Source organism: Lepidochelys olivacea (assembly GCF_965140295.1).
Source record: "Lepidochelys olivacea isolate rLepOli2 genome assembly, chromosome: 10".
Classification (NCBI taxonomy): domain Eukaryota; kingdom Metazoa; phylum Chordata; order Testudines; family Cheloniidae; genus Lepidochelys; species Lepidochelys olivacea.
The window spans coordinates 48,949,720-48,977,081 of record NC_140420.1 but is presented as its reverse complement, the minus strand read 5'-3'; the positions used below and the strand labels follow the sequence as shown (position 1 = coordinate 48,977,081).

Genomic DNA, 27,362 nt, shown 5'->3' with positions numbered 1-27,362 from the left:
AACTAACAGATGCTTCAACACTAGTTAGTAATTGGACTAAAGGAAACCACACAGCACTTACCAGTGAAGAAATCCTGCAAGGACCTTCTTCTGCAACTAAAGACCTGCAAAAGAACAGAGAGTTGCGGTTCAGCAGGCAGACCATTTGCAGCATGAAGCATTGGAGGGCTGGGGGTTTATAGTGGATCACAAATTGAGTAAGAGTCAACACCATGATGCAGTTGCAAAAAAGGCTAACATGGTTCTGGGGTGTATTAACAGGAGTGTCCTATATAAGATACAGGTAACTGTCCCACTCAACTCGGCACCTTTGGGGCTTCAGCTGCAATAGGGTGTCCAATTTTGGGCACCACACTTTAAGAAAGATGGACAATTTGGAGAGAGTCCAGAGGAGAGCAACTAAAATGATAAAAAAAATGGTTTAGAAAACCTGACCTATGAGGAAAGGTTGAAAAACTGGGCATGTTTAGTCTTGAGAAAAGATAACTGATGGGTAATACTAAAGGTTGTTATAAAGTGAACCGTGATTGTTTGTGCTCCACGTCCGCTGAATGTAGGACAAGTAATGGGCTTAATCTGCAGCAAGGGAGATTTAGGGTAGATATTAAGAAAAACTTTCTAACTCTCAGGGTAGTTAAGCTCTGGAATAGGCTTCCAAGGGAGGTTGTGGAATCCCCTCACTGGAGATTTTTAAGAACAGGTCAGACAAATACCTGTCAGGGATGGTCTAGGGCAAGGGTCGACAACCTTCAGCATGCGGCCCATCAGGGTAATCCGCTGGCAGGCCACGAGGCATTTTGTATACATTGACCATCCATGGGCACAGCCCCCCACAGCTCCTGATGGGCCGTGGTTCACCTTTCCCGGCCAATGGGAACTGCGGGAAGTGGCGGCCAGCACGTCCTTGCGGCCCACGCCACTTCCCGCAGCTCCCATTGGCCGGGAAAGGTGAACCACGGCCACTGGGAGCTGTGGATGGTCTAAGTCAGCAAAATGTCTCACAGCCCACCAACGGATTACCCTGATGGACCGTGTGCCAAAGGTTACTGACCCCTGGTCTAGGGTTATTTGGTCCTGCCTCAGCACAGTGGAGTGGACGTGATGACCTCTTGAGGGCCCTTCCAGCCTGACATTTCTATCTTTCTATGATTCAGAAATGGGGTAGCACAGGATTATTGTTTCAATGATATTCCACCCTGACAGGTGGGACGCATTCGCCCCCCGACACATCTGAACACGCCATAGTGCATAGTCACTGGTGGTGGGGTGACCCCACTTTGGCAGTGTACTTCCAAAGTAGATCCTGGAGCTGGACGGTGTCATTGCCAGCTCGACTAGAACTATCCGCATGACCTCTGACCAAGCTAGCGTGCAAAAAAGGAGAAGTGTAGCCACGGCAGTGCAAAGGGCTAGCCACCCTGAGTACAACTGTGTCTGAAATTGTAGGTATGCCCTCAGGTGGCTAGCCCATCCCACTGCTTGGGCCACTGAGGCTATACCACTATTTTTAGCACACTAGCTCAAGCAGAGCTAGCGCTGATGTGTCTGCCCCAACTGGAAATGACACCGCCATACTCTGAGTAACCATGAATTAGATGCACACATGCACTCTTAGCTCCTCGGGCTAATTCTACTCCAAAAGGCAAGTACAGTCATTCAAGATGGCTGGAGAGAACAAGCATTGTCATTTAATTGCTAAGGACGTACTCTGCAAAGACACTGGGATCTCTTATGATAAGCAATAGATTTTTACGGAGTTTTACAGAATTTCTATGCATGTCTTAAATAATTAAAGCTGGTTAAGATCCCAGACATAGCAGAACATGCTTAGGTTTAAATACCAATGGCCATCTTTTCAGCCATGACTTCCCATTTTGCACACATTTGTGAACCTAACCAAGGATTCTCAGAAATGGACAGGTCCCCATTTTGCATCCATCGTGGGTTCTCAGCCTGGGGGTTATAATCTTCATGGGGCGGAGAGAGAATACAAGCAGGTCCCAGGGGGCTGTGACTACTTTCCTTTTATTTATGGCTAGACGAGAGCAGATCCTGATATCTTTTTCAATTTTACGATGTGGTCATAGGGTGGGGGGGGGCATTGGCATACACCAGTCAGACAGCTAGGAGCCCTGTTGTAGGATTATATGCACTCCAATACCAGGATTTGCCTGCCTGTTTTCGTAGCCCAGAGGTGAGCAGAGTCAGAATCCAGCTAGACACTCAGCCGCAAAAAAGCCAACTTCACCCATTACACACGCAAGGAGTCCCACTGACTTCAACTGGGCTTCCTGTGTTTGTGTGGCCTGCAGTAGTGGGTCCTATGTTTAGAAGCAAGAATGTTGGTGAAAATAATTCCCTCCTTTGGTTACCTACCAAGGCACATGGATCAGGATTCCAAGATGCCAGCCCCAGCCCACAATGAGTGAAGGGCAGCGGGTGGCATTCGCTCATTGTTTCTCCTGTGACAGCTGATGAATTGGCTAACATCTAGTGCAGTACTGGAAAGGTAACTCAGCCCACTCCTGTGCAATGCTTTAGGCAGTAGCAAGGTCTTTGGCTATTGTAGGAGAAATTCTGAACCCTGAACTCCAGCCACTGCAGGTAAAAAGCCTTCTAGGCGTGTGACAATGATTTAGAACATAAATAAATAGTGTGTGTGTGTATATAACAGCAGCACTGTGGCCTCCAAAACATTTCCCCTATATATCCACTGGTTTCTTAATTTATAAGAAGAGCATCTCAGTTCTCTGAATAAAGAAGACTGTGTATTTGTCATTTGCAATCTGGCACTACTTTGAAATGCTTCTGTTTTCTGCCGTTAGCAAAAAAAACAAAAAAAAAAACCCATCTCTCCAACATGGAGTTTAGTTTGTTCTGAAGCTCAGAATACCAAGTGTCACTGCAAGAAAAATCAAAAGAGAGGCCCACAGGCTGAGCTATCATTTAAAGAACAGATTTTGCTCCCTGTGTGCAAGACCTGCTTCCTAAACAGCCACCCGGTTATGCCATCAACCCCATGGTAAGAAATGGTGCTGGCTACCCCAGGAGGTTCTAGAGATCAGGCCCAGCGGCCCCCAACATTCCTCAGCAGAGGATTGCGTCATTAAGGGGTGTCCCGGCAGTTCCGTATCGAAAAGCATCTCAGGGATGCTTATCAGAGAGCAAACCAGTCCTGCCTTTGAACACCGCGTGAAGATACGTGTTGTTTTGGTCACATTTGGTGCCAGTTAGCTGTGCTGTGAGAAAGAGCCACCCCCTCAGCTGGGTATTGGCATTCATGGAGCTATGTAATTGACGATTGCCTTTCTTTTGAGTACTGCACTTTTCCAAATTCTGGGAATCTGCTGCAATTGTGTGAGACAGCCATGGCAGCAAATTCTTACAGAGACACACCGAGTTCCCTCATGGACACTGCTTTTCTCCTTTCTTGTTCTGTTGCTTTCTCCACACTTCTCCTACTGTTCTAGCACTATGGCTAGCTTGGGCAGGTGTGACAGAGTAGGCCAGCCACTGGCCTTTTTACCACTAATTCATTCGAACTGAGTCGCCACCTGCAGAGGTCCCCCTTGTGACATGGGGGGGCCCTGCAGTAGCCCTGCCTCAGTTTCCCCTCACCAGGGTTTTTCTGACTCTCCCAGGGATTCACCCTCTGGCTGGGTCACTCTCAGAGTTCAATCCCCTTTCAGGGTACTCCACGTCCAAAAGACACACCACCTTCAACAACAGTCCCAAATTAACATAAACCAATGGTCTGCCACCCTCCTGGGCTCAACTCGCAGTTCTTCTCCCTCTTATCAGAGTGCTGACTCTCCGGGCTATTCCCCACTCTGAGCCAAAGTACAACACAAACCAAAACAGTCTCTGTCCTCCACACTCTAATGAAAGTCTGTCTCACTCTTTAGCAGGGCTCGGACTCCCAGGGCTTTTCCTGGAGTCTGGTCTCTCTTCTGCCTTGGCAGGTCACCCCAGCCCTACCTCACTGCAGTCCTTTTCTCCCGTGCTATCTCGGGGGATCCAAATGAGCCTTCTCTATTTCTGCAGCCATCTGCTGCTGCCACTGCTCCTTTCTCCCTGGGCCTCTGGGCTAAGAAAGATAGTAGTCTGATTGAATCACATGACCTTCATTCTTGCCACCTGGGGAGGTGAGCCAAGTGTACCAGAGGTGGGGCTGGGTCCATCTCCCCTTACAGGGACCAGCCCTGCTGGGTCAGTCCTCTTCATCAGTCCTGAGCATAGCAGAGGCAGGCTCCAAAGAATCTATGCCATGTATGCCAGACTTTAAGGAATCTCAGAGCATGTCAAGACAGGACATTCTGGGAGGATTTACCCAGTTCCACGTAGATCTTCAGCCCAGACAGCTCTTTCCAATAAAGATAATTCCCCGGGACACAGCAGCACTAGGTTGAGATGATGCAGGTAGTGAAGGGAGAGGGGCAGAGGGAGTCCAGGGTGGAGCTCTTCAGAAGCCAACTATTTAAAAGTCAGACCCTGCACAGAGATGGTACAGGCACCTCCCTCAAAGCTCCAGAGAAGTTCCAGATAGTGCTATAATGAGTCTTACTCACAAAGGAGAACCTGGCTACTCTGATCCATACTTTCACCATCGATTTTCCCTCCATGGGGTTGATCTCCACCCATACACAGTAGCTGCAGCTGGTGCAGCATGAAGCACCCTGCCTCAGAAGCACTCCAAGGTGATGTGAGCTCATCACCACCCTGCTTCCTTACCCCCCAACAGCCCCCCCTTCTGCTACCATCCTGAACTGAATATGCTAGTCCTAGTCTACAAAGCCCCCAATGGGATGGGGAACCAGCCTACCACGCAGACTGCTGCCTCATCCACAACCCAACTGCACTCCATGGACTGCTGCCCTATGGAACCTTCTGCCCCAGGGCCAGCTTATCTGCCTGCTGTACCAAGAAGTCCCTTCTCACTTCCTTCTCCAAGCAGATCCCTTCAGGTTTAGGCTTCCAAGTGCCGGGGAGAGAATTCTCCACTTGCAAGGAGCTCTTCTGCCAGGCTATAGAGACCAACCTGAGCCTGCCCTGGCAGGGTTCCATGTGTAAACGCCACCTGTGATGAACCTTCGCAATGGCACAGTGTCCCCTCGGGACAGGGAAACCGGAGGAGACAGAACACCATTCAGACTTAACTCTGCTGGGTGCCAGGGACCTTAGTGCAGTGGGTTGTTGCTTCCTGAGGCAGGCTATGTATAGTCTCAGCCCGGCACCGGGTGGATAAGGTGACATGCAACTTATGTCCACAGTTGGAGGAAGTTCCCCAAACATGGCCATGAAAATCTCATAGCATGAGTTTATGTCTTGAGAAGAACATCAGAGTTTTATGTGGTACTGTCAGAATCAGACCCAGAATAGGATCCTGCATCCAGGCCTCTTATGAGCCTTATGCCAGAGTGCTGAAGAACCAGCTTGAATACAGATGGACATCCAACTCTCCTGAAATTCATCTCCCAAGTGTACCTTTCAAACCTCTCATTCCTTAATCCTCACACGCTCCTGGGATATCTGTTCTACTTCCTCCCATCCCAGTTTCCTGCAGAGGGTGGACTCATAGTGCAGCGCATGCATGTGGTGGCAACCACTGGCTTTGCAACCAGCGGTGTGGCTGGGAATCATCAGCTCAATACAATAAATCAACCTGTCAGGGAGGGATCTGAAAACACTCTACACATACAGATTAACTGAGCCACGCCATCTCCTACGAGATGGACACAGAGAAGCTTCCCTGTTTCACAGAAAAGGTAACCAAGCTGGAAATGGGGAGTCATTTCCCCAAGATCACTCAGCGAGTAGGAAACCAGGCTCCGTAGAGCACCCATATAGCACCGACCCACAGCCGCAGGTCAGGAGCCACAAATCTGACAGCCAGGTACCCAGGCAAGACATCCTTAACAAGCCCTGAGAAAGGAAAAACTGCCACCAACCCACTGCTTTAGACATCCCTTCCTTCTCTCTTCCTCCACCACTTTTGCCTGCATTAGTTAACACTGTTGGGAATTAAGCAGCATCTAAAAGGAGACTGGGCAGAAGCGCGGCTTCTCTGGGATCATGCAAACCTGCCAGGCTTTCCCAAAAGTCCTGCCCCAGCCTGCTCGGCATACTGCCAGACAGAGCGAGCAGCAGAGGGAGAGCGCCCAGCGCCAGTTCTCCTGCCAGGTGGCAGTGTGATCACATTAGCAAAAGGAAATTGGGCCTTTTCTCACCCGCTGCCTCCCCCTGCCTTTTGCAAACACTGGGTGCTGTAAGATTTGTTAAGATTGATCTCAGACCAAAACGGAGGAGATAAACTCAATATAATTAACTCAGCTTTCCCTCTCACCAGGCGAGGAGCTTTTAAAAAATTAAAAGAGGAAAAAATAGCTCTTCATAGCACTTCTAGTTCCTTCCCCCCTAACTATAAAGGGAAACTGTTCACACACCGCATGCAGAGCTCTTTCTCCCTTCCTCTCGGGCTACCTTGATTAAACAAAAAGAAAAGGAGTATTTGTGGCACCTTAGAGACTAACAAATTTATTTGAGCATAAGCTTTCGTGAGCTACAGCTCACCTTGATTAAACAGACATTAAACTTATCGGCTTCCAATGCAATTTTCAAAATGAGTTTCCAAGAGGCAGGGGATGCAGCTGCAAATCCCCTCCCCCACCCCGCTGCCAATCCCCTCCCATATGCTCTCCCAATTTTGAAGAGTTGCCCAGCTGATCCAGATGTGTTTCCAGAGAGAGCATTTAAGGGAGCGGCTGCCAAAGCTACTTTTGTTAGCTGGTTATAAACCCTACGGCATGAGACTGAGAAGCTGATTAATAGATTTGATATTATGGGTAGAGGGAGGTTTTTGCAGCGATATTGCACTAGGGACAATCTACAAATACTCAGAGAGCCCAAGGTGCGGCTATGTGTTGAAGGTACAACATGAAGACGCCAAGGCAGCTGATTACCTAGGGTGCTGGCCACCTACCCCTTCCTCAGGCTCACATGGCACTGCCTGGTTTGGCATGGAAACCCATGCTGTAGGTAAAATACAGGGTTAGAAGACCCTGCACAATCCATGTCTACACACATGCTGATATCTACCAAGTGAGTGTGCAGCATGGGGACAGAACAGGCTGCCTTCCCTCCAAAAACGGGCCACCCAGTGGGCCACCATGCAAGTGCTCGCTTGGCCACAAAGAGAACAAACATTCCGGGAGATGGCACAAGCACACGAGGGCTTAGGGAGTGATGATTGAAAACATGGCCTCAGATAGCTAGGTGCCTGGTCTGACTCTGGACCAGGCTGGTAGAGGCCAAACACAGTCACCTGCTGAAGTTCTGCGACTGCTGGAGACGAGGTGCCACGGTCACAATTGGTTTCCTTTCCTTGCTGGCAATCTCACTAGAGAACTAAGAGGGAGGAATGGAAGCTGGATTCCCCCTCACTCCTAGAGATAGCTGTACTCTGGAAAGGGTTGAAACACACCAGTAGGGGGCAGTGTGGAAGACATTTCCACTGCTGGTACCTGTTATATGGATGGAGAGAGGCCTTGGGGCTGTCAAGCTGGTACCTTGCACTGGCATCAAATTCACTTAATTTTTAGGAGGAAAACATATTTTTTAAAAAAACAGTACTTCATAAATACTGGCGGGAGCCATTATCGTCCTGTCATCTTTAACTATCAACACTGAAATTCTTTAATTTGATCTCCTTCGGAATGTCAGTAGATAGCCAGGCCCTTAATTTAAGGTTCAAAACATTGGAAGATATTCAGCCCTTCTCCCTTTGATTAATCCAGACCAGTGAGAGAAATCAGTCACCTGCTAAATCCAGCTCCAAGCGAGCGATTGGCCAAATCCCGCCACAGAACAATAGAATTCTATAACCCTACCACATGCTGTAGGCAACAGGCACACAAATACAGCTGGGGCCAGGACCCTATTCCTTGAGCTTCAAGAACACAGGCCTCTGCCACTTGAGCTAAAGAAGATCTCCCTCAGCAAGCTCAAGTAATAGATCCCTCATTTTATCTATGGGCTAGCCACTAGAGAGCAACAGTCAATCAGAACCGAAGTATTGCAGCCTTCCCCCAAATCCAGCACACATCACCCTGTATCGCTGCCCAAATCCGGCACACATCCCAGTGACACTCGGTACCTCCACATTCATCACTGGGGTATGATTTTGATATGTTTTGTACAAAGTATGCCTTGTGAGGTATCATCTGAGAACTCATGATCTGTTGAACATTACTATCCTGTTGAATTATATGTGTTACCATTGTATCTGAAGTTAGGAAGTTTTGCTGTGTGTGTGTGTTACTGAAATATGTTGTGAGCCTGGGAGACACCCACAGCTGGCCTTTCGGTGGCAATAAAGGAGCAACTAACACCCCCAAGATGGATTTACAATAGGACTAGCCAGTCATAGGTTGATAGCGCATTAAGGAGAATCCACTCTCCCAGTGGGTCCCTCCTGAAGCACACAGACAATGGAGGCCCAGTCCCTCAGCAGGGCACATAGAACATGTGACCCCTGACTCCATGTCTGAGGCAGTATCTTTCCATGCCCATGGATTTGGAGGTATAAATTGGGGACTCTGACATCAGCCCCTGGCCTCCTTCTTCCCCTACCTACTTTGAAGGCAACAAGAATGTTTAGCTGGAAAAGACTTTGAACTGGGGAAATTGGTCCTAGGCTGAGCAGGGAATTCAGCCTGTGTATTAAGAACTGTGAACTACTTACAACACCTAGCAGGGTAAGAAAAACTGCTTGATTCAAATATTTCTTAGTCTGATACGGACCCTGGACTTCAGGAAAGCAGACTTCGACTCCCTCAGGGAACAGATGGGTAAGATCCCCTGGGGGACTAACATGAAGGGGAAAGGAGTCCAGGAGAGCTGGCTGCATTTAAAGGAATCCCTGTTGAGGTTACAGGGACAAACCATCCCGATGTGTCGAAAGAATAGTAAATATGGCAGGCGACCAGCTTGGCTTAACGGTGAAATCCTAGCGGATCTTAAACATAAAAAAGAAGCTTACAAGAAGTGGAAGGTTGGACATATGACCAGGGAAGAGTATAAAAATATTGCTCGGGCATGTAGGAATGAAATCAGGAGGGCCAAATCGCACCTGGAGCTGCAGCTAGCAAGAGATGTCAAGAGTAACAAGAAGGGTTTCTTCAGGTATGTTGGCAACAAGAAGAAAGCCAAGGAAAGTGTGGGCCCCTTACTGAATGAGGGAGGCAACCTAGTGACAGAGGATGTGGAAAAAGCTAATGTACTCAATGCTTTTTTTGCCTCTGTCTTCACGAACAAGGTCAGCTCCCAGACTGCTGCGCTGGGCATCACAACATAGGGAATAGATGGCCAGCCCTCTGTGGAGAAAGAGGTGATTAGGGACTATTTAGAAAAGCTGGACACGCACAAGTCCATGGGGCCGGACGAGTTGCATCCGAGAGTGCTAAAGGAATTGGCGGATGTGATTGCAGAGCCATTGGCCATTATCTTTGAAAACTCATGGCGAACGGGGGAAGTCCCGGATGACTGGAAAAAGGCTAATGTAGTGCCAATCTTTAAAAAAGGGAAGAAGGAGGATCCTGGGAACTACAGGTCAGTCAGCATCACCTCAGTCCCCAGAAAAATCATGGAGCAGGTCCTCAAAGAATCAATCCTGAAGCACTTACATGAGAGGAAAGTGATCAGGAACAGTCAGCATGGATTCACCAAGGGAAGGTCATGCCTGACTAATCTAATCGCCTTCTATGATGATATTACTGGTTCTGTGGATGAAGGGAAAGCAGTGGATGTATTGTTTCTTGACTTTAGCAAAGCTTTTGACACGATCTCCCACAGTATTCTTGTCAGCAAGTTAAAGAAGTATGGGCTGGATGAATGCACTATAAGGTGGGTAGAAAGTTGGCTAGATTGTCGGGCTCAACGGGTAGTGATCAATGGCTCCATATCTAGTTGGCAGCCGGTGTCAAGTGGAGTGCCCCAGGGGTCGGTCCTGAGGCCGGTTTTGTTCAATATCTTCATAAATGATCTGGAGGATGGTGTGGATTGCACTCTCAGCAAATTTGCGGATGATACTAAACTGGGAGGAGTGGTAGATACGCTGGAGGGCAGGGATAGGATACAGAGGGACCTAGACAAATTGGAGGATTCAGCCAAAAGAAATCTGATGAGGTTCAATAAGGATAAGTGTAGGGTCCTGCACTTAGGACGGAAGAACCCAATGCACCGCTACAGACTAGGGACCGAATGGCTAGGCAGCAGTTCTGCGGAAAAGGACCTAGGGGTGACAGTGGACGAGAAGCTGGATATGAGTCAGCAGTGTGCCCTTGTTGCCAAGAAGGCTAATGGCATTTTGGGATGTATAAGTAGGGGCATAGCGAGCAGATCGAGGGACGTGATCGTCCCCCTCTATTCGACATTGGTGAGGCCTCATCTGGAGTACTGTGTCCAGTTTTGGGCCCCACACTACAAGAAGGATGTGGATAAATTAGAGAGAGTCCAGCGAAGGGCAACAAAAATGATTAGGGGTCTGGAACACATGAGTTATGAGGAGAGGCTGAGGGAACTGGGATTGTTTAGTCTGCAGAAGAGAAGAATGAGGGGGGATTTGATAGCTGCTTTCAACTACCTGAGAGGTGGTTCCAGAGAGGATGGTTCTTGACTATTCTCAGTGGTAGAAGAGGACAGGACAAGGAGTAATGGTCTCAAGTTGCAGTGGGGGAGGTTTAGGTTGGATATTAGGAAAAACTTTTTTACTAGGAGGGTGGTGAAACACTGGAATGCGTTACCTAGGGAGGTGGTAGAATCTCCTTCCTTAGAAGTTTTTAAGGTCAGGCTTGACAAAGCCCTGGCTGGGAGGATTTAATTGGGGATTGGTCCTGCTTTGAGCAGGGGGTTGGACTAGATGACCTCCTGAGGTCCCTTCCAACCCTGATATTCTATGATTCTATGATAGGGTTTAGAATTTAGACTGCAATTTTATTTTTATTTCTTTGGTAACTATCTCTGACCTTCATGCCTGCCACTTATAATCACTTAAAACCTGTCTTTCTATAGTTAATAAACTTATTTTAATGTTTTATCCTTATCAATGAGTTTGTCTAAAGTGCTTGGGAAATCTTCCCAGATTACAGAGGCTGGTGCATATCCACTATCCTTTGATGAAGTGGCAAACTAATTAATGCGCATGCATTGTTCAAGAGAAGGTCTTGAGCAGTATAAGACAGTGCACTTCTGCGGTGCAAGGCTGAGTCTGGGTGGAATGTGCAGGTGTCTCTTATGTGCAGTTCACGAGTGGCTTAGAGAGCATTCATGCGACTTAGCTGGGTGTGTCTCTGCATGTTGGTGGCTGAGTGATAACAGGACCTGGAGGGGTTGGCTGCTTGTCACTAGCACAGCACTGGGAGAGACAGCCCAGTTTGGAGAGTGAAGGGTGCACAGCAGTTCCACAGATCCAGGTTGTACTTCAGGGGTCCATCACAATCCCTCACTGCCACCTGCCAATTCCATCCAAGCGTGCTCCATAACACTGATTGCAAAATCCAGTGCCCCTGTGGGCAGCCACCAAACCCAGCCCACAGCGCCCCCTCAAATCCAGCAATCAAATGATGTTTTTTCAGTGTCCAACCTTCTTTGCTCTGATAACCGAGCAATCACTATGTTTCCCTTTGTTAGCTATTGTTCTGTGGCTGGATTTGGCCGATCGCTCACTTGGAGCTGGATTTAGCAGATGACTGATTTCTCACACTGGTCTGGATTCATTAAAGGGAGAAGGGCTGAATATCTTCCAGTGTTCTGAACCTTAAAATAAAGTTCCCATCTAGAGGCTTGGGCAAGCCTGTGTGCCCAGCAGGAAGTTGGGAGTCTGTTGGAGAACAGGGTAAGAGATTTGTCATGGGAACCTGTTCTGCAAGAAACACAGGGCTGCCCATTAACACCTCCTCCTCCAACACCTCCTTAACTCATATAACACTCTATGCAAATCTATGCAAAAGAGCCACAACAACGTGTCGGGGAAACTATAAATATAAGTGAAAAATTTTCCCATAAATACAGCGGAAGGAGAAATTTACAGCATTTTCTTTGGAGATTTCTCCAGGTGTTCCCTATTAAGCCATTGTGTTAGTTTGCATAAGTATTCCTCAGACAATAAAGTACTCTCTGTGACCGGGTATTGGCTCTGTAATAGGAACGGGAATGGGCATTGTGTATTCAAACGACTGACTGTAAAGATGATAGACTGGGTCATTACGTCACCGGTTCTTTGGGGTTGTTACTTTAAATCAGTCACAGTGAGCAACAAGTTCTGTTTGTTTGGTCCCATCACAGCTTGGAAAGCAGTTCCATGCAGCAGTGGAGGAGGATGGCTTCCCCAACCAACAGCAGGAGGGGAGCGAAGGGCTGGGATACAGGGAACTGCCATATCTGGACTCAAACACACACAGGTTCAAAGAACAGTCCAACTTTCAGCTCAAAGGGGATCAAAAAACCCTCATACTGTAACACAATTGCAGTCCACGACATTTTTTTAGGAGGAGATACAACATTAACCCTGTTCTGGCTTTTGCAGAGTTATTTCCATCTGACTCCAGGGAACTGAATTCTGGGCTCCAGGCTGATGGTCCAGCAACAGCAATCCTGAATCTTCATTTAGAGGGATTACACAGCCACTCCAAGAACTGGCCACACACCAGGGAAAGGTTTCAGAGTAACAGCCGTGTTAGTCTGTATTCGCAAAAAGAAAAGGAGGACTTGTGGCACCTTAGAGACTAACCAATTTATTAGAGCATAAGCTTTCGTGAGCTACAGCTCACTTCCTCAGATGCATATCGTGGAAACTGCAGCAGGCTTTATATATACACAGAGAATATGAAACAATACCTATTCCCACCCCACTGTCCTGCTGGTAATAGCTTATCTAAAGTGATTTCCAGCACAAATCCAGGTTTTCTCACCCTCCACCCCCCCACACAAATTCACTCTCCTTTGGTGTTATTTGAGAACCCACTGCAAAGCTGGGTATTTACCAAAACCCCAGCACGACTGGCTCCTGCAAGGCTTCCGCAGGGTTGTCAGACTGCTACCGAAAAGCAGGCATCTGAGCCCAGGGCCAGGAAACCTGCTACCACTCCCCAGGGATTTCTAAGTCTCAGGGAAATGTGGAGGTGACAGCCAAGGAGTTCTTAGCTCACAAGAGACCAGACTAGACATAGCGAATTAATTTCGTCCACACCTCCTTATTCCATTATTTTGCAGTGCCCAAATAATCTGAGCTGAATACCAGGGGTTAATACTCTGACCACAGAACATGCAATGCTGGTTTATTAGAAGATGTTTACTGCTGGCTCTCTCTACAGAGGAGGCTTGACAGGGAGGACAGTAAATCGGTGTATCATCTGCATAACAAGGAGAATGATAGAGGGCTGAGATTATTAACCAATAAAATCACCAGGCCAGGGAACACCACGAGGATAAGAATTGAGCATCAGACATAAAAGACAGAACATTGGCCCCTTGAAGCAAAGTCCAGCAGCGCCTGCTCCCAGACCCAGCTCTGTGCCATGGGGATGCAATAAGAAACCCCACAGCCTGGCCTGCAGCATCTGCTCCCAGACCCATCCCAGATCCAGCTCTGCAACAGGGGGATGGGATCAAGAACCCCACAGTATAGCCGGCAGCTCCTGTGACAAAAGGACAGTTGCAGTATGCTTTGGCCTTGCTCACTGTCAGTGGTTTCAAGTGGACAGCTGATATGCTGATACACTGGAAACGGGGAAGGACTTAAGCTGTCAGGGTATTGCTGCAGAGAGTGCTCTCAAGACAATAGGATATGAGATTTCATCTCCAAGCTGGAGAGTTAATGACAATACTAGAAAACTTCTCCTTTGGTTCAGGCAATAGACTACACATGAAAGCCCATTTCATCCTGGCTAGAGAGAGCCCCATATGGAAATAATGAATCTAGATGCAGATTTGAATCAGAGTTCCCACCTAAACCCCTCTAATGGGCCAAATCTGCACACCCCAACAAGAATGTCTGCACATGGGTTACAACCACCCAGGTTAGGGAGCATCCAGGGCTGTGACTGCGGGGTTTGGACCCTGTCACAAGGCCATTGTCCCCGCCCCAAGGCTTGGGGTCACAGATCCCTTCTGTTAGAAACCCCCTGGCTCCCCCAATAGAGTTCCACTCTCAGGCAGAGAAAAACCAAACAGCCTTTGTCCACAGCAACAAACCAAACAGCACACAGGCAGGGTGGCTGCCTTCCATCAAATCCCCGTGCCCACACACTACACAGGGCTCCTTCCTTCAGCCCATGGTTCAGATGGAGACAGCAACCAAAGGCAGCTCTTACGAGGGATACAGACTCTGGGCATAGCAGAGCCTTCACTGGACCAAGGCAGGCAAACAGTCACTAGTTCCTTTTTTGCCCTTGTTCAGGAGGCTCCTGACTTTGGAGAAGACCAGAGAACAGCTCCTATTCCTTCTCAGCAATGCTTTTCCTCCCAGAAGCCTCTGCTTCCTTTTTTATGGCCTTTCCCCATTTATGAGGTGCAGCTGTAAGCTCTGCTTCCAGCAGTCAAATAACAAGCCAGAGCTCCTCTCTCCAGGTATGGTAGCTGAGGGAGTATTTAGGGGCTAGCTTCCTCCTTCTGCCCAGGTAAGGGGTTTAAACCCTTCCTCATTCACAGAGGGACAGGCCCCATCAGGCTCTCATCTCTAATTCATAACTAACCATTCTCTTTGAGAGCTTCCACGTCACCACCAGCTTCCAGCTGGGAACTTGAGCCTCCCAGAAACAGCACAATCCCCCAGGAAAAGCCAAGGAGATCATCTTCCATCTCCTCCACATCAATATAATTTGAAATGAGCAAAACACAAGGTTTTTGCAAGGTGAAATGAGTGAAGGGAGGGATTTCACATTAAACAGTCTTTTAAGAAAAACAATTCAGACATTTTATGAGCTCAGACACAAAACTACATGCCCCACAGTAGCAAAAAAAACCCCTCTCTGTTTTGATTATAGTTCTTATTAAAAATGTCTCCAATGGAACATACCCCTGTATTCAATACCTGCAGCATTCACTGTAACAGTAAGATAGCTACAAGCTAACCCCAGCCTCCCCTGTAGAACATGTGCTCAGAGGCTGTTACTTCCACTACAATCAGCATTGTAGAGGTCCCAGCATAATGCACCATAGCTGCATACATAGGCACACACGACAGTCACCAGTGGGGATCAAATTCATGACTTTCACCTCCTCTTATTACAGGTTTATTAGTGAGTTTACAGGGAATGGCCACTAGTGGGAGACATGGCCACCCAAACCAACACATTACTCAAGGCTGCTCCCTTATGGTGTAGCTGCACTCGGTTGCACCAGATAGCCAAGGAAGGAGCTACATGGGAGCATGCTGCCAAGAGGGCATGCTCCGCACTCTGCATTGCTACTGTTCTCAGTGGGCCTAGTTGGGGCCTGTGCACCTTCAGCAGGACCCGTCTGCAATACTCCACCATTGCTGGCGACACTTCCACATGCAGTGCTGGAAGCGGAGCGATGGGCAGTCATGTTGGGATGGGGAGGACTCAGCCGAGGCCACTGTGTTTAGACAGGAGATGAAAAGTAGTCATGAGGGGAAAGGGGTCAACAGGCCTCCAAGGTGATGGATTGTAACTGTCAGCAGAAAAATTCCCACTGCCCTGGAAGTCAGGCAGTGTAGTAACCATGGCAACCTGCCCCCAGTCAGGTGAAGAACCTCATGCCTCAACACTGCCAGTCTACAGAGTCCTGGCAGGCATTACCCTCGGAAAGCTTTGTGTTCTGGCGCCCAACTGAACAGAACCCACCCAGGCAGGCTGGGCCTGCCAGTCAAGAAAGAGAAGTTGGTATTGGCACCACAAGGCAATTCCCCCAGTCGGTGGGAAAGGAACTGAGTTTAGGGCCAGATTCAAACAGGATGCAAGCTGAACCTCAGGGAGCCAGCACAGTGTAACTTATAGTGCACTGATGGGGTTACAACAGCAACTAGTTGCTATAAGATGGTGTTTGATAAACTAGCCCTCCTGCTTTGCTTATTACACCCCCCTGCTGGCTGCTTTCCCTACTGCAGTCCTTCCACCCCCTCAGCACCTACTTCACAGCAGCTGCCTCTCGCTGCCACCTACACACCAAGGCGTAGCTTCCATTTCTTCCAGCCCTGCATTGGGTCCTTTGGCACTAACAGCTCGAACTGGCACGTGCGGTGGCATTTGCTGGGGCCTCCGCAGTGCGTGTGCATGTGGGTGGGCGAGAAGATTTCAGATGCTCTCATGCACCACGTGGTGATCAGATCCGTATGCCGCTCCTTGCTCTGCTTCACCAGGGCTTCCTACATCTTTAGCGTTTCAACTGGTGCTCAATTAACCCTGAACTTCCCCCTCCCCCTTTCCCTCCCAATTTGATTTCTGTCCAGGAGTCTGCACACGGACACCTTCTTTGGTGCTGTAGATTCTGCGGCAGCAAGAACCAGCTACTTTAACTTTCTGAGGCCAAACTTACTCTGTCCATCTCTGCCCTCTAACACTCCCTGCTATTCCATGTCCCTCTCCATTCAGCTCTGTCAATGTACCTCCGCTCTGACCCACACTCTACCGCTCCACTTCTGCAGCCTTGGTCCTGACATGCAAGACTCCACTATTCCAGACCATCCAGGATCCATCTGGCTCAGCTGTAGTTAAGACTGTGATTCGTTTGCTACGTTAGAACTTGGGATAGTGGCTAGGAGGCATCAAGTGCCCCCAAAGTATTGCAAGCATCTAGATCTGACCTTCAATTAATCTCCAATGAACTTTAATTTTCTGGGCCCTGGCCTTAGCCTGCTCCTGTCACTTACCCCCTCGCCTCCCGGGTTAATGAAGACTATGAACATTCTAAGAAAGCTGTATTTATGACTCATGCCTCTATATTGCAATGGACACTGACTGAGTTTGGTATCCCTAAACAACCATGCTTGGAAAGCACAGCTCTAGCATCTGAAGAGTTAACTAGCAGGTATGCTGGGGTGGACAAAGGTGCAGTACCAGTTCAGGAATAGGTCTTTGTCCTCCTAATGTTAGATTTAGAAAATTCCAATGAAATAAAGCTGGGGATGTGTGTGGGGGGTGTGGAACAGACAAGCTTTGCCTGAAGATGGAGGAACAAAGGAAGGGATGGAAGAAGAACACAGAGTCTTTTATATTTTCTTTGAACATAGAAAATAAAACCTTTCAAACCCCTGCCCCCCACCCCCATCATCTCCCAGCCCTCAGGCCCCTGTGCTGCAGAGAGGCGGACTTTACAGACTGACCTCCAGAAATGGAACAGTTTCTCCTTGATGTTTCGATGGCTGTTGGAGCAGATCCCTGCCATCACATAAGGGCTCTAATGGGTGTTGGCTTTTCCCTGTGGGAGCACAGAGGGTTGCTGGGATTATGTTTTCCTGTCCTGTTGAATTGGCTGCATTTTAAGGACCCACCAAAGGTGAGTACTCTGCACCCTTTCATAGAGGTCAAAGGGAGTTTTGTGATTTCTACGAACGGGCTGTGGTCATCAGCAAGCCACCCACTTCCACATCAGCCACACTCAGCGAATGAGCCAGGGAAAGGGACTGCCCTGATACCAGACTCTAGGGACCAAATCCAGCCCTGGTGACAAGCTGGTGTAACTCTGATGAAGTCAGTAGTGCAACCCGTCCTAATACCTTAGCTGAATTTGGCTTCTGAAGAACTCTGAATTTCCTTCATTGCCCTCTTTAGGCTATGGCTACACTGCGAGCTATGGGTCCGAGTCCCCTGCTCGTGTACACGTACTGGTGTTAGCTCTCTCCTGAGTATTAAATAGCCGTGTAGCCACTGGTAGCGGCAGTGGAGACACAGCTGTGCCAAGCAGAAACTCACCTGAAACCATGCCCCTAACTTGTAGTGTAGACATAGCCTGTCTCTAAAACCAACCAGATCCAAAGCTCCAGGCAACTGGGCAGCTCAGGAGATTGGCAATGGCACATATGGCACAGTGGGGTCCATTCTAGGTCACTGACTCAAATCTGGTTCATTTGGGTGGTGACTAGCAGTCACTGCCATCTGACAGCTCTTCAGTGGCCTACGTGAAAGGCGTTAGTGGGCTTGGGCCAGATCCCTCTCGACATCACACTGGCCACCATCAGGGTTAGCTGTGGCTGGCACATTTAGAAAGGGATGTGTGGGAGAAAGTGAGGCCCCTTCCCCAGCCCAGGGCCCAGACACAACAGCAGTCCTGGTGTGCTGCCAAGTGTGGGGGCTGCTCTCTCATAGCACCCCTGAGGCACAAATGCCTCCAGACAGGGAGGAAAGGAGGCAAGATCCTAATCCTGCCCCGCACACACACACACTCCTGAAGGGTGGTGCAGCAAGCCTGGTACCCCCGGTTGCCTTTTACAAGGTATTTTGCCTCCCTGGGGTTCAAAGCCTTCCAGTGCTCTCCATGGGTGGTTCGGCTCAGCTCTGCCTCCACCATGGGGAGTGCCCACAAGGAACAGTAAATCCTTTAACATATTAACCAATCAAGCACATCCACTCACTGAGAAGGGAGAGAGAATGGTATTTATTCACCCCACAGGCATGTCAAGGCACAGGAGGGTCAGGCAGGTGGGCCTCAGGAGAAATCTCTGTGGGGTCATCTGGCACCACCAGTAAAATCTAACTTTCCCTTCTCCCTGGGTTCCCAAGTGCCCCCGAGGTGTATGCTACTGGGGTGCCACTCATAATGCCAAGCACTGCAGCTGTCTGAGGCTGTGTCTACACTACAAACCCTACAGCAACCCAGCTAGGGCACTGCAGCTACGCCATTGTAGCACTGATGGCTCCCCATCTAGAGGCTTGGGCAAGCCTGACACTTCCTGCCTCAGTGGAAGGGGGGTTTTCCATCAGTGCAGCTGATCCACCTCTCTGTTAGGTAACAGAATTCTTCCATCGAGCTAACTATGTCTATACTTGGGGTTAGGGTTGACCTTACTAATCGTCAGGGAGCTAAATTTTCCACAGCCCTGGACAACATAACTAAGTCAATTTAATTTTGAAGTGTAGACTCGCCATTAGCAGCACATGCAACGTGGATTTGAGTTTCTCCTTTCTGGAGCATTTCCCCCATGTGCCTAATGGCACAAGCCTCCCTGGCAGGTAAAGGCCTCTCGTAAAGCTCTCATGGAGCTGGGTGAAATTTTTCAGCTGAACCTTTTTGTCCAGCAAAAAATGCAGATTTGGTAACACCGAAACTTTTTGCAAGTTTGAGTCAGTTTCACTGAATTGTTTTGGTGTGAAAAAAAAACCCTAAAAAATTTCCAAAAAATGATCTAAATGTTTCAATTTGACATTTTTGAAATGAAATATTGTGACTTTTTTTTGTTTGAAATCACTTTTCATTTCTACATTTCCTTTAGTATTTTTTTTAAAAAACCCAATCGGCAATGCTTACAGTGTGCTGAACACTTTGAACACAATTCATTTTTGGTTAGACTTGAAATAACATTTTTCCTGATTTTTTGGAATTGCCAGCAAGCTGAAAAATCCATTATGCCTTCAGCTCTCCTCTTAGCAAAGACAACGAATCCTGACTGAACTATGTTCCAACCACAGAAGGGCTCCAGTCATAAGGTTTGGATGCAGACCCAAAGTTCCCCACAGTTCAGGGGCTGGAGATCCAGAGCTAGGGTTTATACCCATCACTCTATTACAAGGATGCTGGAGAGCTGGTTTTCTGCTGATTCCCCTAAACATTCCTCACTTGCCTAGGCTGAGGAGCTATAACCCCCCAAAGCACGAGAGAGAGAGCGCGAGAGAGAGAATAAGCAGAAAAAAATCAACCCTGCAGCAGATGGCACGAGGAGTGAGATTCTCTTGTCTGTCCCCACATACACATACACACTCACACTTATTCCTATTCTGGGTGTGATTATTTGCTTCCCACCCTCCCCTTTCTGGGCCTGTCTGTGCATGGGAGTGCTGTTCTCTTCCCTCCACACTCTGGCTCTAATGTCCATGCGAGCAGCAGAGGAATACGTGACAAGGACTGTGAATGAGGGAGGCCGTCGTTTCAAGGAGAGAAAGTCCACTGGTTACAGCCAGAAGGAGCATAGGAAGCACTGCAGGTTTCACCAACAATGCTCTGCCCAAGCACCTTATGCCCAACCTGCAGCCTCTTCTGCTGTTGCAGGCCAGGGCACAGCATCGCTCTGCCCGCCACCTCAGTACTCCAATGTTCCAATGAAACCCTAAGGCGGGGTGGCCAACCTGAGCCTGAGAAGGAGCCAGAATTTACCAATGGACATTGTCGAAGTGCCACAGTAATACGTCAGCAGCCCCCCAGCAGCTCCTCCTCCCCTGCTCCAAGTGCGTCCCACCTACCGGCAGCCCTGCCAATCAGCGCCTCCTGCTCCCTCCCTCCGCACACCTCCCAATTCGCTGTTTCGTGGCAGGCAGGAGGCTCTGGGGGGGAGGGGGAAGGAATGAGGGCACGGCAGGCTCAGGAGAGGGGCGGGAAGGGGTGGAGTGGGGGGAGGGCCTGTGGCAGAGCCAGGGTTGGAGCAGTGAGCACCTCCTGGCCCATTGGAAAGTTGGCACCTGTAGCTCCAGCCCCAGAGACGGTGCCTACACAAGGAGCCGCAGATTAGCTTCCGAAGAGCAGCATGTGGCTCCGGAGCCACAGGTTGGCCACCCCTGACATAATGCTTTACCCTCATACAGTGCCTTGTATTTCAAGACCACAGAGTGCATCACTGGTTAAGCCCCACACTACCCCTGTGCAGAGAGAGAAAGGCAGAGAGACTGAGACCCATGTCCGCAGAAGGGTCCTCTAATTCTGGGTGCCTTGGTGCTCCATCTGGGACACTTGGGCCTGGATTTTCAGCACTGCTTAGCACCCCCAACTCCTCCAGGAGCTAGTGGCAGCTGGAGGGGGCCCAGCCCCTCTGAGAAGTCAGGCTCTAAGGGATTCAGGTTGGGCAGGCAAAAATGAAGGCACCCAAAAGGCGGGATGGTTTCGCAAATGTAGCTGAAATGATGTGTCCAAAGTGAGTTCTCGTCTGAACCTGGACTCGGATCCAGGCTTTCCCAGCAGCCAGGCTATCGTTCCAGCCAGAAAAATAGGTTAAGCTGCCTCCCATTGTAAGGGCTCTTCCCCCATCTCAGCAGGTACACCTCAGTCCTTCCCTGCAGCCACCACCATTATTCCCGTCTCCCACAGAATACAGGTGCTTACCATCTGGCTCAACTAAAAAAAATATGAAGATTGGCAACCTGACCTTAGTCCAGGGCCTCACTGAGGCAGACACAAGCAGCCCTAGCTAGAGCATATTTAAACCACATTATTGATCTGTCTTAAATTCCCCAAAGCGAGGGCATTCAGAACAAAGGCCGATGATACTCTGTACTGTGCCACTCTCCCAAACACACTGTCTGTGCTTTAGTCCCTGACACACAATGCTGGGAGCTGAGGACCCAGCTCTGAAGAATTTTTCACTCTCGTGAATTTAAAGTCAGATTCTGCACATTAACTTTTTATGGTGTAATATATGCAGCACAAAAAAACAACATTATCAGGAGATACCCCAAAGCCATTAACACATCTGGATGCAAATGACTGTTAGAACACCCGGCACGATCCTCTGCATACATGATAGATTTACTGTCACATCTTGTACAATGAAGAGGGAGAAAATAAAATATATATATATCAAAAAACCAAGCCAAACAATGTTTGATGGGAAAAAAAGGGCGACTCAAGAGGTTTGGTTAAAAAGGGAGGCCCAGAATAAATATTGGAGTAGCTGAATGTGTACCGTCTTTGCTTATACCTCCCAAGCGGATAGCACATTTGAACTCGGAACCCTTCTGACCCAAATGAACCCTGCAAAACAGCAGCAGCATCCTGTGTCAGCAATTCCTGCAATTAACCAGAGACAGAGAGCATTTCTCTTCTTCGCCAGAGCGAAGGCCAAGGAAACTAGAAGATGTGGCACTTTCGATGAATAACCAGATCCTCTCCAGATGTAAATCAATGCAGCTTTATTAAAGTCAACAGAGATTCATGGATTTCTACCAGATAGGGATTAGGCCCACAGAATTTTGATAAAGGTCTTTTAATGAATGATGGGTGAGGACCATAAATACTTAAGATTCTAATCGGCTAGAACTCTTACCAGAACTCTTTTTTTGTACAGAACAAAAAGATTTCAGCCTAAATCACTCTGAAATTGGAGCCACTTCTTATCAGTGGTGGGGGATCTTTGGAAGGCTTTTTGGTTCACTTTGGGTCTGAAAAGCACCCTAGCATATAGATGCTTCTCCAGGAAATTTGCCCATACTTCTTGGCTTTCCATAATAGTTTCCATATTGCCTCTTTTGTATATTTCAGCTATTCTCCTTGTACGCCTGGCCAGAGACAAAAAGTGTAGAGGCAGCTGCATAAGTGGAAAATTATGCGGGAATATAAAGTTAACCAAAATTTTGAACCTAGATTAGGATGCAAATCTTTGTTTGGGGGAAAACCCGGGTTAGTTTTACCTTGCCCATCACAAAGTTCTTATTCATAATATTCATAAGATCCAAATGAAAAAGTAGGAACCTCAGAGTGACAAAAAGCTCAGTATCTTGATCCTACTTTATTAACATTTCTAGTAGCGATGGGCATGAACCCCCAAAACTCAGGACAAACAAAATCAATGCAGCCCATATTAAATGAATTAAAAACTAGTTACATGATGTAAGTAATTGTAAATGGGGACTCCCTGGCTGGATTATGTCTCTCTTGTTACATCAATCACAGTCTCTGCTCTTTCTGAGCCTCCGCAGTGCATCAAGGGAGTCTCATGGTTGCAGTGTATTATGGGAGGTGTAGTCCGGCTGGGGAACATGATCCATTGAAAAGAATGAGGGAATGAAGAACATGAACTATAATTCCCATGAGGCACCATGGCACCATTTCCAAATCGAAATGTTTGGTTTTCAGCCAAAATGTTTTGGTTTGTTTTCTTGATGGAAAGTCAAAAGGTTCCACGGAAAGCAGACAGTCATGTGAAAAGCTTTGTTTTGTTAAAAACACATATTTCTGTCAAAAAAACATTTCTATCAAAAAATTCAATGAGTCTTATTCATCAGGGGCTACAAGTACCTACATAAGGAAAAGATTTCAAATCGCAGAGGGCTCTTTAATCTAGCAAAGGTGTGCCAAGATCCAGCAGTTGGAAGCTGAAGCTAAACAAATTCCGATTCAAAATAAGGTACAAATTTTTAACAGGGAGAGTAGAAATCATTGGAACAACTTACATAAGGATAGGTTTCAGAGTAACAGCCGTGTTAGTCTGTATTCGCAAAAAGAAAAGGAGGACTTGTGGCACCTTAGAGACTAACCAATTTATTTGAGCATAAGCTTTCGTGAGCTTATGCTCAAATAAACTGGTTAGTCTCTAAGGTGCCACAAGTACTCCTTTTCTTTTTACATAAGGATGCGACAGTCTGTACATCAAGACTGAGTGTTTTTCTGAAAGAGATGCTCTAGCTCAAGCTGAAGTTATGTGCTTGATGCACAGATCACTGGGTGAGGTTCTCTGGCTGTGATATGCAAGACTAGATGATCACAATATCCTCTGTGGCCTTAAAATCTATGACCTCAGTCACCCCAAAGATCCGGGAGTGAATTTGACCAGTGCCACATCTTTCTAATGCAGATGAGCCAACAGCCTGGATTCAGATTCCCTCAAAGCTTGTGACAGTTCAGGGTGAGATCTCACCCCTGCCTGGCCCCTTTACATGGGATAAAAGGGCCAGAAGGGCATAAAGGATCCGTAAAAGCCCAGGATCTGCGGGAGGAGTTCTCCAATGTAGAAATTGAGGAAGACAGCCATACGGCTGCTTTCTGAGGACCCCTTTGCAAATCCTGGCATAGAAGGCATGCCAGGGCAGAGATGGGGAAGGGTCGCAGCAAGCAAAGTCTTAGCAGCATCTGGCCTCTTAGAAGGGCAGCACAGAATCTCACCTAAGGTTTACATCCAAATGTGGCAGGTTGGGCCCATCTCTAATTTTTTGGGGAGCGGGGAGTGTGCACATGCACATGTGGTAGAAGAGAAATGCTCCTGAGATCCTTCTAGCTTTGGCTAGGTGCTTTCACTGCCCATGCACCAGCAGCATCCATTAACCTCGTAACTATCACTTTTATGGTAGCAAGCCATTGTCATCTCCAGAATTCATCTTAATTACAAGTCCCGGTTTTCTCTTTGCGGCGCAAACACAACAGCTGGGGCAAAAAGAATCAACAAACGAAGGGAAAGGATAAAAAGAAACAGTCCTTTAAACATCATCTTATGCTTGAAAGGAAAGAAGGGGAGAAAAAAAATTATCCCAACCCAGGCGAAGCCTCATTACCATTGAAAATCCTCTTCTTCTCTGCTCTCACCTCGCCGTTCATTTCAATATCACAAGTGGCACACCTCCTTTCTTCTCACTGAAATTTCCCATCTTAAAGAGACAGGTATTCCCTACACTCCAACACAGACAGGGACACAGGATTATCAGCTGGCAAGGAATGCTGAACAAAAGCCCGGGGTTCAGGCATGGTATTCCACCTTTGAAGGCAGGATTTATGCTGTAATACTTAAAACCCTTATCATCTTGTCAGAAATACGTTATTATTCTTATTCTTCCCCCTTGCTTTTCTCTTTTGGGCTGAAGATCCTTTAGACAGTCAAATTATATCAAGACGCAGCAGAGGAAGCAGAAAATAAAGCATTAAAAAAGGTTAGGAACGTTATTTTCATCTTAACAAATGCCTAAAAAGGGTTGACAAGTCCTTATTTTACTCTTACAGGATAATCTGAAGGTACCAAGCTGACATGGGATAAAAAAAAAGAGAAGGAAAAAATCATAAGAAGAAATTAAAGAAGAAAAACCCAGGTCTCTGCATAAATATAAATAATTTGCAAGTTGTCTGACTGCAGAATTTATCAGAAGCTGAAAGGACACAACATGTAGAAGCCACATGGGTGTAAGGACTGGCATCCCATGGCAATATGAGACTGAAACTTGACATGTGGGAGAATGATTCATATGTAGGAGAAGTTTGGTGTCCATGGCAGGAGATCCCAATTACAACTGGGAGACATGACAGAAGTCTATAAAATCATGACTGGTGTGGAGAAAATAAATGAGGAAGTGTTATTTACTCCTTCTTGTAACACAAGAACTAGGAGTCACCATATGAAATTAATAGGCATCAGGTGTAAAACAAACAAAAGGAGGTTTTCTTCACACAATGCACAGTCAACCTGTGGAGCTCTTACCAGAGGATGTTGTGAAGGCCAAGATTATAACAGGGTGCAGCAGGGTGGTCACCCCGCCCCGGCCCTGAAGGGGTTAAAACAGCCCTGGGAGAGGGCTGCCCTGGGGAGAACAGCTGGGGGAAGCTGAGTAGCTGACCACAGCTGTGGCCAGCTCAATCAGGGCCCAGCTGGTCCTTATAAGAGGGCTGTGGGCCAAAGGCTGGAGGAGTCTCACTCTAGCCCTGGAGTAGGAAGGGCTAACTGCCTGGAAGCAAGGTACCGAAGCAGAGCAAAGCAATACAGCAAGGGAGCTGGGGAGCTCCAGCCTGGTAAACTCCCAGGCTGTAGGCCTTTTTTAAGGCCCGAAAGGTACTGGGGCAGCCCAGAGATAGGCAGAGGCAGCTGGTCCAACCTCCTTGCCAGTGATGAATGGCCATTATAGACTGCAGTCTGCCCCAGTGAGCAGGGGCTAGATGATGACTGGCAATAGCCACTGAGGCAAGGTGGCTTCAGAGGGTTGGGGTTTCCTTGGGGGTTACTGCTGGGGTTACAGATTGTGGGTTACTGCTGGGGGCAGAACCCTGAGGTAGAGGGGTACCTGGGTCCGGGAGGGACACAGGGGCCAGCTGAGAGGTAAGACACCGGCCTGCAGAGGGCACTCCTTAAGCTGGAGAGCTAATTCCCAGGATGACCAGCAGGAGGCGCCGTGGTGGTGAGTCTTGCTTTGCTACACAGGGTTTAAAAAAAGAACTAGATAAATTCATGGAGGATAGGTCCCATCAATGGTTATTAACCAGGATAGGCAAGGATGGTGTCCCTAGTCTCTGTTTGCCAGAAGCTGGAAATGGGCAACAGGGGATGGATCACTTGATGATTACCTGTTCTGTTAATTCCCTCTGGGGCACCTGGCATTGGCCACTGTCAGAAGACCGGATACTGGGCTAGATGGACCTTTGGCCATACTGGGTCGGACCATTCTGTTTAACTGGTTGAGAATTTTTTGACAAAATGTTGATTAATCAAAACTGAAACAGCTTGCAAAACAAGAATGGATTCAATGAGTTTCTCAACTCAAAACACTGCCAAGGAATCCTGTTTTGAAATTGTCAAAACCTTTTATTTTGACATTTTTAAATGAAAACTTCTAGTTTTCCGGTTCCGAACAACTTTGTATTTAGAAATCTAAGATAAATTAGAGCGAAAAAAGGTCAAAGAAAAAAAGGTCAAAATCAAAATGAAACATTTCCAAAGTCTCTCAATGAAATGTTTTGATTGATCCAAAATGAAACAAATCAGGTTTTTGACCTTTTGTCCCAAATCAAGATGTGAAAAAATTTCAAATTCTCAAATATTTGCAGGATGGGAAACCTGTTCCCTGCCCAGCTCCAGATGCAGTGCCCAAGTCAATACTTCAATCCTGGCACTGTCATTTCTGAGCTCAGAATTCAGCACCCCCCTCCCCGCATCCTCCCAAGGTGCCCTAAACAGTGGTAATCCCAGTGTTACTAGTTCCACATCCAACTCCAGTTGTTGAACAAAAGCAGAGTCCCTTTGGCAAAGGGCAGAAAAGGGAGAGCCAATTGCCAATGTGAAAGATAGGTCCATTTATTAGCACTTTACAAACACTATGGAAAGCTGTGGTTTACGGGCACAGAGCAAATGCTGAAGGATGGAACTATTACCAACAGCACGGTGTCCATCCATGTGTCTCCTCCTCATAGTTTAACAGGCTGCCTCTTGCTGTTATCTCTGTCTGCTTGTGTGCAGCTTGGATCACAGAAGGAGGGTGGTGTCTGTTATGGTAAGTCCCTTTTATTACAATCACCTTTGTTTTGAGGTGTACATGAGGGGTTGTCCCTAGCACAACACAGCTCTGGAGAGAGGGTTTTTTTCACTAATTGGTGCATATGCGCTGAGTTTTAATTTTCCCTGAGGGTGCTCCACCCATGCTCTGCCCTGAGGCCCCGCCCCACTCCACCCCTCCACCTCTTCCCACCCCCATGATGTCCACTCCCCCAAGGCCCCACCCTTGCTCTGCCTCTTCCTG

General features: G+C 47.8%; 1 protein-coding gene across 4 annotated transcripts in view; it reads right to left on the bottom strand.

The window, feature by feature from the left end:
* The window catches only part of LINGO1 (leucine rich repeat and Ig domain containing 1), a 471,260-nt gene that overhangs the window by 287,747 nt on the left and 156,151 nt on the right, over positions 1–27,362 (bottom strand). For all 4 annotated transcript variants that reach the window (XR_014713453.1, XM_084642161.1, XM_084642163.1 and 1 more), the window contains one exon: positions 62–104. The gene's annotated coding sequence lies outside the window, so the exon portion shown is untranslated. The remainder of the gene's footprint in view (positions 1–61; positions 105–27,362) is intronic.